Genomic DNA, 16,916 nt, shown 5'->3' with positions numbered 1-16,916 from the left:
CTTCCCAAGTATGGTAAGAATGCCCAGTGGATTCTTATTGTCAAATATGCAGTATTTCAAGAGGAAAATGAGCAGTGAAAATCCTCATGACTTTCTTTTCTTCTCCCTCCAATCCATCTTGCTTGGCTTCACTGTTCTTGCTTTGCTCCTTGGAGAAACTTCTCTGCACTGCTAGAAGCAATGTTCAGCTACGTGCTTTTTAATTTTGTTTTTACATGAATGCAATCATTCTGCAATTTCTCCCACTTATCAATATGTCCTGCAAATCCCTCTGTAGATTGCTCTCATTACTCTAAACTGCTGAACGTTCTTTCCCAGAACAGACACGCTGTGATTTATTTAGCCGTCTCCTGATGATGGGCATTCAGGCTGTCTCCACTTTGCTGCTGCTGCAAACAGGGTGGCAACGAGTGTTGTTTTATGTGGCCCTTTATGAGCATTTGCAAGTGTTTCTCTCAGAGAGCATGGGGAGGTGGAATTGCTGGGTGTACACATTTACCCTTAAGTGGTTTTTAGGAGGCAGAATGGGTTGTCCAAGCAGGCAAGAATTTGGGGTAAAGCCTGAAACTTCCACAAAGGCATTGGACAGAAAGATGGAAATTCACTGAGGGTTTCGAAGATGCCTAGAACTGGGGAGAACAGAAGGAGAAGCTCATTTGACTTCACTTAGTGACAGTTTGCCAGCTCCTAGGACCCTTGGGCTGCTGATACTTTCCAGAGATTCCATCAGGGAAGCATCCACTGCCAGCCCATGGCACTGCTGGTTGGAAGTGGGATATCTGAGACCCCTGGGACAAGTCACTTGGAACAACTGGAACAATCAGGACACTAACACAGCAAACATTTGTTGAGCACATACTGTGTGCTGCCTACCGTGCATGGATGGCCTAGTTCCATTATAACCACTCTGCTGTGAGAAAGTATAGTTTCAGTCCCGTATTCCATCTGGACAGACTGAGGCTCAAACAGTCCCCTACCCAAGCCATTACTGTGCTAAGTAGCTGCCGGAGGACTAGGCTGCAGAGCTAGCTGGACATGGTTTGGGCCCATGGGAGCTCACTGTCGACTGACGGAGACGGACAAAGTATGAGGGAATCAGGGCTGTGGAGATGTCAGCACAGGAGCCCTGTCCTGCTCCATACAAAAACTGCAAGAGAAAGACAACCAGGAGGACAGAGGACCAGGGGACCAGAAGCTGGTGTTGCAAGGATAAAACTCTGCTGTCTTTTAAGTCCCTCCATACCCTCTCAGATGCGAACACCCAAGCCAGGGACAGGCGAATGGCTGAGCTGGGTAACGCTCACAGCATGCAGCCAGGGCTGACTCCATGCTCAATGCTCCCTGCCTTGATCCTTCCAGCAGGTCTTGGGGCAGCGGTGAACTGAGGCTCAGAGGAGAGTAACTTGCTCAAGGAACACAGTGAATAGGGACCAGGCCTGGGATCTGAAGTTGGGTCTCTGCCTTCCGACCTTACAGGCAGCCACCACCCAACATTCTTCCCAAACATCCCGGGGCTAGGCGGTGCAGAGATGCCCCAGCGGTGGAGAGAGCTGGGAGCAGAGGTCTGCCATGCTGAGCCCCAGCTTACTGTCCCCCTCTTCTAACAATCACAAAGCTCGGGTCACAGCGAATTGGCCCACATCAGACCGATGCACTTCAGCCTCCTTTCCCATCGCTGCCTCCCCACTTTCTAATGCAGATCGATCGTGTCCATGTTTAATTGGCACTCTTCGAGTCAGCTGACCAACCAATCATGGCCACCATCCTAGCACGGTGGGCGAGATTCTGCACATCTCTGACAAACCCAGCCAGGGCTTCTTCCAGATCGCCTGGCCCCAGGCGAGCCTGGCTCGGGTGCTGAGACAGATGTAGGGTGGGATGGGAGGGGCACCCTTCATTCCTGCCCTTTGGAGACCTCCAAGACGAAAGAGTTTAGGGCACATCTTGAAGAAAATTGCTTTATCCTTTCACCTCTAAGTGGATTCAGGTGCAATCAGTTGACTTGGGAGCTAAGGAGGTCAGCACGCACACGCCGGTGGGGGCTGCGCACTCCTGCACTCCTGCAGTGGGACAGGCAGTGAAGACAATGCAGGGCGATGGAAAAGCCAGGGCGGGCAGTTTGTAACCTCCAGCATCTGGAGCCAAATAGGAGCGGACATGGGAGGCTCTGGGGTTGGGGCAGGGGGAGTGGGGGGAGAATGAGGTCGGGAAGGAGGAGGCTTTCAAAGATTGTGACTGTGACAAACCAGGCTGCCAGCCCCTCTCAGATGTCACAGGAGGAAGGAGGGGGGTGGAAAGAGGAAGGGAGAGGGAGGAAGAGGTCAGGGCTCCGATCCCCATGGCTGTGGGACCCTCAAATGCTTGCAGATGGGATGCAAAGGCTGCATCTGGCTGTCTGGGAGCACAGCTCAGAGTCAACTGGGTATTCCGATAGACAGGGTCTCCCTGCATCAGGGGCCCTAAAAGACAGGAGCCTCCCCCCTACATTCCCGGTCCGAGCTGCAGTGCCCTGAGCATGAACTCATGAGTCCACTCCACTCGTGGTGGCCAGACTTGGTTCCTTGAACTTGCACCTCGGGAGAAGCTACCCAGGGAGAGCCCCTGAACGCCAGACATGGCCTGGCCTCGGTCCTCCCCAGACTCCAAGGAGAGGTGTTATAGCATGGTCTGCACGGAGAGGGAACCCGACACTCCCTCCCCCAGGCAACTGCTAAACTACCGTGTTTTGGGGGAGGCTCTAGATTTGGACGGGTTTACCAGCCTTTTGTGTTTCCATTGCAGTGACCGTGTTCCAACCTCTTCACTCTGCTCCTGGGTGCTGAGGAGTCTAGAGACTAAACCAGCTCCACTCATGTAGGCGCCACGGATGAGACGAGAAAGACAGTGGGCTTGGCCATGTGGGGCATCTGAAGCCACAGAGCTGTTCTGCAGGCGAGGGGCAGCCCCTTAGGTGGGTACCAAGGCTCAACACATTCACGTCGTCAACACAGGCTCCCAAGATGGCGGTCCCGGCTCCAGACACCACGACCCCAGGCAAAGGCAGAAAGCACAGGACAGCAGGCAACCCCTTCTCTGGGATCACTTGGATCAATCAAGAAGCAACATTTCTGGAGTCATTCCAGCCCCTATCTAATACTCATGGATTAGAAATGGTTCACACGCCACCACTACACCACCAGCCAAAGCATGAACAAAGTCTATTTGTAGGGAGTAAGGGGCTGGTGCTGAGTGAGTGATCAGTGTCCCTGTCCCCTTCTCCCCGCTGATCCTTTTCCTTCCGTGTGCTGATCTGGTGAGTGGTCCTGCCATTCATCCTGCCACCCAAGCCAGACACAGGGCCACATCACCTAATAACCACACCTCTTCCCCTACTCCTTCCCGAGCCCTCCTGTGCACACCCACCTCTGGACCGTCAAAGTCCCCCACAGGCTGTGTACACAGCAAGCATTCAATAAATACCATGCTTCATGATGCTGTTTTTATAATACTGCAGCTCAAGGACCAAGGCGGGAAACTATAACATTTCCATTGAGAAACTCAAACGTCTGGGCTGCGGTCATTAGCTAAGAAGAGAAGAGTGGTTAAATGGCTAAGTGTCGGAGTCACAGAGCCTGGATTCTCCTCTGAGGCACCTTAGCTACGGTGACCCTGGGAAACTCATGAATATACCCCAAACCTCGGTTTTCTCCTCTGAAGTGAAAATAATGGTCCTCCGTGCTTCCTAGGGCCCCCGTAATGGTCAAGTAAGGTTATGTGTGTGAGTATTTTGCCCACTGTGTGGGAGGCATGAGAAAGGACCTGCTGTCATCACTGTCGTTTCCCAAATGCTGCAGTTCACTGTCACGTCTGGATCAGGTCAGACTCTTCTCCGGAACCCAGCCCACTGCCAGTGCTGAGCTCTTTGGAGTCTTCTTTTCTCCCCACATCCCCTGCCTCGGGAGGCAGGAAGCACTGGACAATCTCCAGGGAGCCTCAGCCTCCCCTTGCAAAGTGGAACTCACACCCACTGCTCCCCGGTCCTGGGGGCCACCTGAGACCGAAATTGATCTCCGCTGGTTTGGATGGCAACTCAGCAAGAGAGCTCGTGGCTGCTTCCTTTATATTTATTTCTGGCCAGATCAAAGGTCCTGTCAGCAACCTGTACTGATGTCTTGATTCCTGTTTTTCTTAGCTGAATTTTTTTCCGAATGGTATTCACTCCAAATAAGCTCCCGATAGGCTCTCTGGGGGAAATAGAGAAAGAAAGAAAAAGAGTGAGCAAGCCTGGACAGCTGGACAGGCAAAATTTAGTTATGTCTCTCTATAAATAAGTGTACAGATTTATCCAGAGCTCAAAGGCTGAGATTAACTACCGCTTCCCATGGTGGGAAAAAGACAGGCTTGGGCATTATTTCTGGATTCCTGGTGGGATTTGGATAGCTCACAGGATGTGCAGTAAAGACCGGACTTATTAATAAAACCCTAACTAGTATCACTCATTGAGAGGGAGTATTACTAGTGATAAGAAGCCTGAGGTCTGGAATCAGGCCCCATTATGGGCTTCTCTACTTACTGCATCTCCCTGGGAAAGCAACCTCACACCTTTGTCTCAGCTTTCTCATCTGTAAAATGGGAACAATAGTAATGACCACCTCGCCTAGTGAGAAGGTCAAATGAGTGGATGAACGTGAAGTGCTCAGAATGGTAGCTGGTGTGTGGTCAGCATGGACCAGTTATGAATAGTTACTGAACAGGACATGGACATACATTATTGTGCTCATTCCTCAAGGTATTCTTTGACATAGACACTGCCCACTTGTAACTCATTTAGCAAAAGGACCTAGAGAAGGATGGAGTCTTGAGCAACTTGACTTCAGCTGGTGACAGAACCAGGTTCATGGCTTGGTTTCCCAGATTGCAAGACTCAGCTCTTCGAACTTGACCTCACCCGGTTAAGCAGGACCTGCTGTACAGATGAGATGAGCATCAATTAAGCCAGATTGAGCAAGGCTGCCCCTGCCCGCAGCTCCTAAGGGGGTTTTCAAGGGGTTACCCCGATCGTGCAGTTGAGCAGCTGTGGGCACATCACGGCAAAGGGAAGTGACTCACTCCACGTCCTTGTCGCTGGCCATGTTTGCAGGCAGCTCTGGGCCTGTGTGAACACGAAGTAGGTCAGGCCACCAGCCAGCCCTGCAGGTAGCTCCATCAGTGAAAGTTTGGGACGACTTACCCACTTGGGAAAACTTCATCTGCAAACTGGCTGCGCCACTCCGGTGAGCTCGGTCATGGCTGCCTGTGTCACTCACAGAAGTTCTAGAGTGGAGATCTAGGAAAATATCAAGGCTGGCAGGGGTTTAGGGAGAGGGCACTCTGGTGCATTTTAATAGCTCTGGATGAAAATACAGCTCTCCTCCCAAATTACATTCACCTTTGTGTTTCAAAATGCCCCAAAACATATCCATCACCTTCCTGCTTCCGTCATAACAAACCTCTGAAGATTTCCCTGAGAGTCTCCCATCTTGAAGAGGATCAGAGTCTGCTCTGGGAACAGGAAAAACATTTGTCAAAGCTGGACAAGGCCATGGAGGAGCAGCTCAGATTGGCTTCCTGAGTGCCCAAAAAAGGGCTTTGTTTTGTTTTGTTTTGATCTCCAGTTTCTGATATGAACATTTTCCCTCTGATTCACTTTTTCCTCTCTGCAGCTTGCCCTGGCTCCCTGGGTTCCCAAGGAAACTGTAACCACCAGCATTTATTGAGCAATTCCTCAGCGCTGAGAACAATGCTAAGCCCCTTTAAAGTCACAACAAACCTGCGAGGTGCTGCTACTGTGTCCATTGTACAGACGAGAAAACCAAGGCCCTGGGAGCTGAGGGCACTTACCTTCAGCCCAGTGTGTAAGTGAGATGCTCATCCTAGAGTTAGTAATTCTACATCGCTAGTCTTGCTATCTTGTCTCCTACCTCTTTATTCAGATCTGTTTTTAAAAGCATCTCTATGACTTATTATATTTTTCTGATTACACATCTGATTCATTTGCTAACTCCAAAGTTAATTCTAACAACCATTTATTGGATAAATACTCATCTGTGTCAGGAGCTGTTCTGGGGGATTTATACGCATTTTCTGTAATCCTCTGACATCCCAGCCAGTTGGAGGCAGGTGCCCCATTATACCGATGAGCTAACAAGTTCAGAGAGGGGATGGCCCCACACCAAGGGGTGCAGAGGGGTGGAGCCAGTGCTCAGAATCAGGTTTGTTGGATCCAGACCCCTTTGTTCTGCACATTAGCAACTCCCACTAGTTGTCAGCTTACCAACAGTGACAAGCAGGACCAGTATTCTATGCTTTCAGTGTTCCGAGCACTCAGCACAGTGACTGGCTGTGAACTGGGTGAAGTAGAGAGAAAACAGTCCTAGACTTAAGGGACCTACTCATTTCACCGAGTTCTCTGCTCAGTGTCGACTTTATAAGCAGGTACAGAAACAATGGAAGTAAGGTGAGCGTTTTCTTTAATGCATCCATCCAAGAAGACTGGAAATAAGAGTGAGTTGGTGTGCCAACATCGTATCCAAGATGACTAAGCCCTGGGCACGTACTAGAGCCCAGCAAATCTCTGTTGAGTGAACAGACTCAGATTCTTGAGATCAGCACACTCGTGTTTCATAAACATCTCCAGCTTCCTAGTCCCTAGCTCACCTGGTCCCCAAGCATAGCAGCTCCTCCTTGATCCCTGCAGATATTCAGCCCTTTGCATCATCTCTCACTCCTCTCCTTCTCTCACACCCCATGTGAATCTACCAGCAAATCTACCTGATCTACTTCTAGAAGATCTCTTGAATCTGGGCACTTCTTCCCCTCCCACTGGTACTGCCACCACCTGGTCCCTGCCATGGCCTTCTCTCCCCTGGTACATGACACAGCCTCCTCACAGCCACTCTGGGACACTGCATCCTTTCCTTCTCTACTTTACTCTCCACTGAGCAGCTGGAAGGATCCTGACAACCCCTAAACCAGACCATGTCTCTCCTCTGCTCAATCCACCTCATGGCCTTTCGCCCCTCAGCCCAGACATCTCCAACCTGGGAATCGGCAAGCTTGCTCCCCCCTCCCCTCCATTTAGGCCACTGCTCCACTGTCTCCTTCTCTGATGCCCTTTCTCTGATGCCCACTTCCTGGCACTCAGCCTTCTGTATCTCCATCTGCTACTGTCTCTCACCCAACAGCCACATTTGATTTGTGTCTCTACAGCCCCACTATGCTGTGGAGAGAAGATTTATCAGGGCAGGAAGTGAGATTTTCCCAACTGGCAACCCAGCTCCCTGAGAGTTACTGGCAAATTCAACTGTTCAATGAAGGAAGGAAGGGGCAATGAACGAAAGGCTACGATTCCTATTCACGCTTTGCAATGTATAGGGATTCATCTCCCAAACTGCACTATTCCCTAAACGGAAGTTGTCCCATAGAACTTTCTGCCATGATGGAAATCTCCCACATCTATACCATTCTACGCAGCAGCTACTGGCCACTTGTGGCTACAGAGGACTTGAAAAGTGGCCAGAGCAGCTGACAAATGGCATTTTTTAAATTCATAGACTTTAGTTTTTAGAGCATCTCTAAGTTTACAGAGAAACTGAGCAGGAAGTACAGAGGGGACTGCTTTTAATTTAGGTTTTGTTCATTTAAAGAGCCCTACATGGCCAGTGGACAAGGTGGAGCAAGACTGAAGCTAGAAAGAAAGGCCCGAATCACTCTGTCCTGTGTGCCTCTGTCCCCAGAGGGATCCAGGGACACCCCGTGGGAGTGGTCCTCCCATGGATGCACCAAAGCCCACCCAAATGTGGCTTCCACCTCCACAGGGCAATGGGTGCAGATCAGACTGTAGGGGGTAAAACAGTGGCCAGGGCAGCCAGGCAGAATCTTCCCTGAAGACGCACCAGCTGTGACAGGAGAGGCCCCTTGATGACACATGGAGGTGCAGGCCTTCCTGGGACTCCCCCCTGGGTCCCAGGCCCATTCACCTGCACTCCGCTTCCCTCTTCTCTTCACAGCTCTCCATTGTCCTTAGAGAAACCAAAGGTTGTGCCAAGGTCCACCTTGCATCCCTCTGGCCCTGCTTCCCCTCCCAAGTCGAAGTCCAGTCCAGGTATTTTAGCTCTGTAATCTGGCTTTTTGTCTCTATAACAACTGCTAAAGCAAGCAGCCCTAAATATAAGAAAGATATCTCTCTGTCTCTCTGTCTGTCTCTCTCTCTCTCTCTCTCTCTGTCTCTTTCTCTCCCTTGCCCTGTCTCGCTCTCTGTCCCCAGTCCTCTGTTTGCGTAGCATAGCCATGTTCTATTTTATCTCTATATCTAATAAATATACATACATATATCTTAATCCCCATCCATATATCTGTACTGTGTATTTTTAAGGGTAAAGTCCAAGAAGGGTAGGAGAAATAAAGTTCAAAAGAAACATGAAAGTAAAATAATTTCAATAATAAATAAGGCCGAGGGACTTGAGCTGCCTATCATTAGCAGCTACCACATTCTAAAACACAATCAGACTTTCAGGACTTGCTACTTTGTTGCCATAGAAATGGGAACTGAGATGCATCAGACTGTCTTCCCAAAGTGACTCCTTCCCAGATGGCATTGCAATAAAGGGAACCTCCCAAGCTCCTCTGGAGACCAGACAGCACCCAGGGCCTCACCGTGGCTCCAAAGGGGGCCTTAAGGGAGGGGAAACAGACCCAGTAGGAAACATTCAGGAGCACCCAGATCTAGACATTGTGGGTTATTGTGGGAAACAGCAGGGGGAGGTGGGCAGAAGGCACTGGGGATTGAATCCCAGACTTCCCACTGAGCTACATCCTCAGCCTTTTTTTATTTTTTGACATAAGGTCTTGCTAAGTCACTAAGTGGCCAGGTTGGGCTTGAATTTGCAATCCTCCTGCCTCAGCCCCCCAGAGTGCTGGGATTATAGGCCTGTGTGACCATGCCTGGTTCTTAGGGACTTTTTACCTATGAATTCACATACTAATCACTGGAGGCTGCCACTGGTCACCCTCTCTTTCTTCTTTCTTTTTGCATTTGTTTTTGCTCTTTTTTCCCTCTACACAATAAAAATAAGTTCCAATCAAACTGATCTTACAGTTTTACTTCTTGTGTTCTTTTTATCTATTTAATAATAGAAATTAAACATTGCCACATATTATTTATATTTTTGCATACTGTTCTCTATCAGTCAGTATCCAGGCTAGAGACAGAAAGCACACCAGGTATCTTAAGAAAGAGGATGTAATATATAGAACTGTTAACCAGACATAAAGAAGAATCTTATGAATGGTGCTGATTTATTTGTGTTATCTCCTGGAGATAATCAGCCCACTGAATATCACCCCCAAATTTCCTAACTTGTTATCTGCAGGACGTGGCTAAAGCTTTCTCTTTGATGTGAATCACATTATGTGGTTACTAACCAATCATAGTAAACTGGAAAGACAGAAAGGACATAGTGAGCTGTCACCAAGGGGGTAACCTGAGCAGCAATCACCACAGGTAGGCCTGGGAGACTGAAGGGAAGTTGTGAGGAACAGGAAGCCCAGTTTGGAAGCCTGGGGTGGAGAAGGCAGAGCTGAAAGTAAGACTTTAGTTTCTGATGTAGGAATTTATGCTGTCTCTAATTCTTTGCTATTTTATATTAGGCTTCAGTAGTGAATCCCTGTTATCTATAATTTTGCATGCACTTCATATTATTTGTTTGTGATATAGTTCCTAAAGTGGAACTAATTGGCTGAATGATATATGCATCTTGAGGATTCTTCATACCTATGGCCAAAATGCTTCCTTCAAAACTGCATCAACTTCAGCTCTATCAATAGTAAGTGTTCCACCTACAAATCAATGATCATGAGATTACTTTGTATATATTCATTTATGCAATTTTCTCAGATCCCCCAAATTGACTGCCATGGTCTTTCTTTGCTTATTGTCAGTCCACAAAAATCTTTTCCTGGGGCTGGGGATTTAGCTCAGTGGTGCCGCCACCTGCCTCACAAGCACAAGGTCCTGAGTTCAATCCCCACCCTCCGCCCCACCCCAAGAAACTTTTCCCTTCTCTGAATCTTTATATGGAAGTCATGCTCACTCATTTGCTACTCAACTCATACTATAAACTCAGTGAAGGCAGGATTCATATCTTAGAATTCTCTTTCCCATCTTAGTACCTTTTCATTAGGTTTTGAGAAGCAGACACTCAATTAGGTTAGCTTAAGCAATGGATGCTTCACATAAAAAATCATGTGACACCATCAACCCAAAATATGCCTTTTTGAAGTCCCAAAGAAATAAAAGAAAAAGGAGCAGAAAACATAAATAAATATTGACAGAAAACTTCCCAAGTCTGAGGAAAGAAATGGAGGTACAGATTCATGAAAATTAAAGGATTCCAAATAAAATGAACATAAAATGTTCTACATAAAATACATTGTAATTGAATTGTCAAAAGTCAAAGGCAAAGAGAAAAATTTGAAAATAGCAAGAGGGAAGAAGTTTGCCACAAACAAGCTTCTCAGCAGAAATTTTTAGGCAAGGAAAGATGAAGGCTATATAAATAAAGTGCTGAAAGAAACAAAACAAAACAAACACCAAAAACTCTCCTGTCAAAAATACTATCCCCAGCAAAGCTATCCATTTGCAATGAAAGAAAGCTAAAGAAAAAAACCAAAAACAAAAACAAAAATCCAGGAAGTTCATCAAGATGAAGGAAACTGAAAAGAAGTTCTTAAAGTTGAAACAAAAGAATGCTAAGTAATAACATAAAAGTATATGCAAGTATAAATCTTACTGGCAAAGTAAATAAAATATACAGAATAATAAAATATGTGTGATGATAGTGCCTATATCATTAACTCTGGTATAAAAGTTAAAAGACAAAACTATTAAGAATAACAACAGCTACAAAATGTATATTTAAAAAGAAGTGAATTTTGGCATCAGTTCCATAAAATAAAGGCAAGAAGAGTTTACAGTTTTTATATGTAATTAAAGTTTAGTAGTTATCAGCTTCAAATAAACTATTCCAACTCTAAGTTTTATGCAAGCCTCATGGTACCAGTATTGTAGATACAAAAAAAAAAAAATAGAAAACAAAGAATCAAAATACATTGCTGCAAATAATGAAGCCACAAAGAAAAGTGACATAAAAGAAGAAAGGAAAAAAGAATTACAAAACACAAAGAAAACAATTAAGAAGATGGCAATGGTTCTTACCTATCAATAATCACTTTAAATGTAAATGGATTAAGCTCATCAATCAAATGATATAGAGTGGCTAAGTGAATTTAAAAAGGATCCAACTATATACTGTGTATAAGAGACTCACTTTCATTTCAGGACACACATGCTGAAAGTGAAAGGATAGGAAAAGATATTCCATGTAAATGGTTACCAAAAGAGTATAGGAATGGCTATATTTATTTCCAACAAATTAGATTTTAAGTTAAAAAAAAATGAGACAAGCAAAGTCACTACATAATGTTCAAAAATTAAATTCATTAGGAAGATAAAACAATTGTACATCACATGTGTGGTGTACACAAGCTAAGTATTAAAAATATATATACAGTATTGATAGATCTGAAAGGAGAAATAGACACTAGGATATTCAATATTCCATTTTCAATAACAGATATACCACACAGACATAAAATCAATTAGAAAACAGCTGACTGGAGCAACACTATAGACCAAATGGATGTAACACTCACATAAATATTCTACATAACTGTGAATGCATCCTTCTCAAGTACACACAAAAAATTCTCCAGGACACATCACATAGTAGACCACAAAACAAGTATTTATGATTTTTTTAGAAAACTAATCCTATTCCAAACATCTTTCTCAACCACAATGGAATAAAAGTAGAAATTCATAACTAAAAGAAAATGTGAACATTCACAAATGCATGAACATTGAATGACAAAAGCTTTGAACAAGAATTCAATCAAAGAAAAAATTAAAAGTGAGCTGGGCTTGGTGGTACATGCCTATAATCTCGATATTCAAGAGGCTGAGGCAGGAAGACCAATGGGAGCTTGAGGCCAGCCTGGGCTACAGTGAACAGAGTAAGTTCAAGGTAATCCTGGGTTGCATATCAAAACATTGTTTTTTAAATAAGTAAAATTAGAAAACACATCAAGACAAATGAGTATGGAAAAACAACATACCTAAACATATGGATGTATCAAAAACAGTTCTAAAAGAGAAGCTTATAGTGATGAATATCTAAATTAGAAAAGAAGAAATGAGCCAGGTAAAGTGGCACATACCTATAACCCCAGCTACTTGGGAGGGTGAGGCAGTAGGGTTCCAAGTTCAAGGCCAGCACGGCAACTTAGTAAGACTCAATCTCAAAATAAAATAAAAAGGGCTGAAAATGTGGTTAAGCAATCCCTGAGTTTAACCTCTGATACCACAAGAAGAAGGAGGAAGAGGAAGAGCAGGGTAGGGGAAAGAGGAGGAAAGCAGAAAAACAAAACAAAAGTCTAATGTTTCTATTTCCTCAAGGATGTAGAAAAATCATAGTAAACCCCAAAGTTAGCAGAAAGTAGAAAATAGTAAGGACCAGAGAAGAAATGAGTGAAATTAAGAGCAAACGTTAAACAATACAGGCAAACTAATACTTTATTTTTAAAGCTAGACAAAACTAGCAAATGCTTAGCTGTACTAACTAGAAAAAAGAGAAAAGATTCAAATAAATAAAATTGGAAATGAAAGAGTAAACATTAGAACTGATAGCATAGAAATAAAAAGATCACGAGGGCCTGTTATGTAAAATTATACTTTCAAAATTGGACAACCAGAAGAAATGGATAGATTCTTAGAAACATCCAATGCCTAAGACTGAATCAAAAAGAAATTTAGAGATAACAGATCAATAACAAATACAGTAAGGAGAATAAATCAATACTAAGAAATTTCTCAAAAACAACAAAAAAAGCCAGAACCAGATGACTTCAGAAGTAAATTCTAATAAACACTTAGAGAAGAATTGAAACTAATCCTTCTCAAAATCTTCCAAAAAGCAAAAGGCAACGGAACTGTACCAAGCTCATTTTAGCACAGGATAACCCTGATAGCAAAGCTAGATAGATACCACAAGAAATAAAAATTACAAGTAATATCCCTATGAACTTCAATGCAAAAATCCTTGAAAAAATGTTGTCAAACCAATTCAACAGCACACATTGAAAAGATTGCCTATAAATCACAAGTGAGATTTATTTCTGGAATACAAGGATGGTTCAACATATGTGAATCAAACAATGACATATCACATCGACATAATGAAGGATAAAGTTTGCATAATCTTCTCAATACACACAGGAAAAGCATTTGAAAAAATCTGACATGTAATGATTAAGTATTGTCAAAACAAACGTTAAGTATAGATGATACCTACCCCAATACAATAAGGATTGTGTATGAAAACCCACAGCTAACATTATATCCAATGTTGAAAATGAAAAACTTTTTCTCTAAGATATGAAACAATGTAATTATGCCTGCTGTCACCATTTCTACGCCACATAGTATTGAAATTCTAGCCAGAAAAACATGTCCCCAAAAACCTGTCTTCACAAAACAAAACAGAACAAAAACTTGGTTACAATTAATAAATAAAGTTGCAAAATCAACATAAAAAACAATTCTGGTTCCATACATTAGCAATAAACTATTTCAAAAAGTAATTAAGAAAACAGTTCCATTTATAAAATATCAAAAAAATATTAGTTAGAAATAAACTTAAACAAGAAGGCAATGCAATTTTGCAGTGAGAACTATAAAACAGAGATAAAATAAATTAAATTAGACACAAATAAATGGAAAGACACCCCATGTTCATGGATGAGAAAGCTTAATATTGTTTCAATGACAACAGAACCCAAAGCTATCTGCAGAGTCAATGCCATCCCTGTCAAAACTTCAGTGATAGTGTCTTACACATATAAGAAAAAATCCTAAAATTCACAGAGAAGTACAAAAGAGCCTAAACAGCCAGAGCAGTTTTGAGCAGGATGAATAAATCTCAAGAAATCACACTTCTTGATTCCAAAATGAAGCACAGAGTCATAATAATCAAAATAATACAGTATTGGCATAAAAAGAAATATATAGACCAATGGAACAAAATGAAGAGCTCAAAAATAAACCCATACAGGTACAGTCCACTGACCCTCAGGAAGGTGCCAAGAATACACAATGGGGAAATGATGGTCTCCTCATGAATGGTATGGGGAAAAGCAGGATTTCAACATGCAAAACAAATGAAATTGTTCCCTACCTTACACCATGCACATCAGCTCAAAAGGACTACAGACTTAATGATAAGACCTGACACTAGAAGGAAACAATGGAACAGGCCCCTGGATCAGTCTTGGAAACTTAGTCTTGGTCAAGGAAACTTATTTTTCCCTCAGCAGAGAAAAATGACATCAAAGCCAAGTAACAGCTATAATACACAGCAATCACCTCCTTCAATATAAATAATTTTTTCAAAGGAAGAACTGAACTGAGACCTCCTTGTGCCATAATCTTCTAATTGTTTGAAGATTTCCTAACAGGAAAAGAAACAGCTGTGATGTACACACACTGGACCTGCCAACAGCAAATCGGGTTGGCAGCAGTGAAAGATGCTACTTTCTCTTGTCTTCTCAAACCCGAGAAGAAGATAACGGAGGAAGAGGAGGGTGAGAAGAGAGATGAAGACGATAGATGAGGGACGGAAGGAAGGTGAGGAAAAAGAGAAGGATGAAAATAGCTATCATCTCCTAAGAGCTTTCTAGCGGTCAGGTACTATACATCTTGTGTCACTTATTTATTTAGCAGAATTTATTGAGCCAGACTTGCCCCCTTAAGGCACCAGGATCAATGGGTGAATAAAATGAACACATTTCTATTTCCATGTAACTTATACTTTAGTATTAAAAAATGATGACCTGAACCCAGAATGCTGGAATTTGAGTACAAAGTACCAATCTCCACATAGACGAGAACCAAGGCGCAAAAAGTTAACCACCTTGCGAGGGTGATTATCAAAGCCTTCACAAATGAGTTATGCATAAGATACAAAACTAGTGTGAATGCATCAGTGAAGAGAAAATGAATCAATGGCCCATCTCTGGAAATAAATCTTAGCTCCTTCCAGAAGGGGCCAAACTCAATACATTGCTTCCACATCCACTTACTCCTTGCAAATAGCACATGTCTCTTAAATCTACAATGAGATGGTAAGAGACCTCGTACATTCCAAATCAATTCACAACACACTGGCTCCAGCATGACTCTCCAGGGAGATAAATAACTTTTCTCTGGTCAAGGTACAGTCAGACTCAAACATCTTGAGATGAAATAATCAGGAGCAGTAAAATGACATGGAGATTTATTCCATAGCCAAGCCTTCTCTGCTGCTAATGAAATCTTTACACAGTGTGTTAATTGTGCTCAGTAACTAGGCAAATCCTGAATGGAGCTGCCTGAGGGAGGTAAAAACAGCCCCAAACAGAAGCTGGCCTTGAAAGACCAATATCCACTTCAGCTATTAAGCTCCCCAGCACGTTCTCATTTCCTCAAAAAGACTCAAGCCACAAAACTCTTTCTTCATTTAAAAGGAAGGAAAGTGGTCTTATTTCTTCCTCTCCCTGTATCCACTATGTCGTCAAGTCCTACCCATCCCCCCTCAAAAACAGTTATTGAACATGCCCAATTGCCTGTGGATCAATAATCACACCTCAGTCTAAGCTGTCGTGGTATCCCACTTAGCTACCCAAGAAGTTTCTCCACTATGTTTCCTCAAATCTAATCCTCACGCTACTGCCAGGCTGGCATTTTGGGAAAAATTTTAGTCAAGTTCTCTGCTTGAAAATTTTCACTTACTCCTAAATCCCCCTAGATAAGAGTTAGAATCTGCTCCATGACTTGTATGAGTCCGGAGAAAGGTCCTGGGCTCAACTTTCTGTCTGCTTCTCAGCACCCACTCTCCCATGTCCACTCCCCCATGCTGGCCTTTATGTCCTTCCTCTGGAGTTCAGACTTGATTTGCTTCACTTCCTACACAATTTGTTTCTCTATAACTGGAGTACATTCTCATTCCCTCTTTGCATCAGTCAGCTATGCTACATAACAAATTATCACAAACTTAGCTTAAAAATACAAACAAAATACATTTTATTATCTTTCAATTTCTATGGATCAGAAGTCTGGGCCTGATTAGTTTTTCCCTGCTTTAGATCTCACTCGAGACTACACTCAGGTTTTCACCTCAGGCTAGCATCTCCTCTTAAAGCTCAACCAAGGAAGAATCCACTTTCAAAACCACTAGACTATTTACAGGACTCAGCCCCTCTTGGGCTATTGGACTGAGGAACTCAGTTCCCTTCTGGCTCTTGTCTGGAGGCTGTTTCCAATTCCCTCCCAGGTGGGCCTGTCCAACATGCTCATCTTGTGTAAGCAATCAACTGAAGAAATAATCAGAGAGAGTCTGCTTGCAAGGCAGAAGCTATCCTGTCAGGTAACATGACCACAGAAGGGATATCACATCACTTTGGCCTGATTGTATTCGAGCAAGTCACAGACCTGTCATGTTCAAGTAGTGGGATCTACACAGGGTGTGGACCCAGCAGTCTGGGATGGATCACAGGACTCGTCCCAGAAGCTGGGTGCCATATTCTAGCCCTAGACTGACAAGACATGAGTTTCCCTCAGATCTTTGCTGACATGTCACTTTTTTAAGAAAACCTTTCACAAAAATCCCAAATAAAGTCATTTCCCCTCTGTTATATTTCCATTCATGGCCTGTATTTTTCTTGAATTATACCTACAAGTTTTGACTTGCTTTATGGTTGTTTCCACCATTGACTTGTTAAGTTCCATGCTGGCAGGGAGCTCATCT

The 16,916-nt window shown here is 43.6% G+C and overlaps 1 long non-coding RNA gene across 1 annotated transcript; it reads right to left on the bottom strand.

Annotated features, from left to right (window-relative positions):
- Nucleotides 1–2,281: 2,281 nt before the first annotated feature.
- LOC110348901 (uncharacterized) lies at nucleotides 2,282–10,047 on the bottom strand. Its single transcript, XR_002394516.2, has 4 exons — nucleotides 5,210–10,047; nucleotides 5,033–5,131; nucleotides 4,820–4,945; nucleotides 2,282–4,223 (listed from the first exon to the last, which is right to left on the bottom strand). It is a non-coding gene; the product is annotated as an uncharacterized LOC110348901 (long non-coding RNA).
- Between the last annotated feature and the right edge of the window lie 6,869 nt (nucleotides 10,048–16,916).

This window comes from Heterocephalus glaber, unplaced genomic scaffold, assembly GCF_053883595.1.
Source record: "Heterocephalus glaber isolate CG9 unplaced genomic scaffold, H.glaber_assembly_v1.0 deba00001687, whole genome shotgun sequence".
NCBI lineage: Eukaryota > Metazoa > Chordata > Mammalia > Rodentia > Bathyergidae > Heterocephalus > Heterocephalus glaber.
This window is presented reverse-complemented; position numbering and strand designations above follow the sequence as displayed.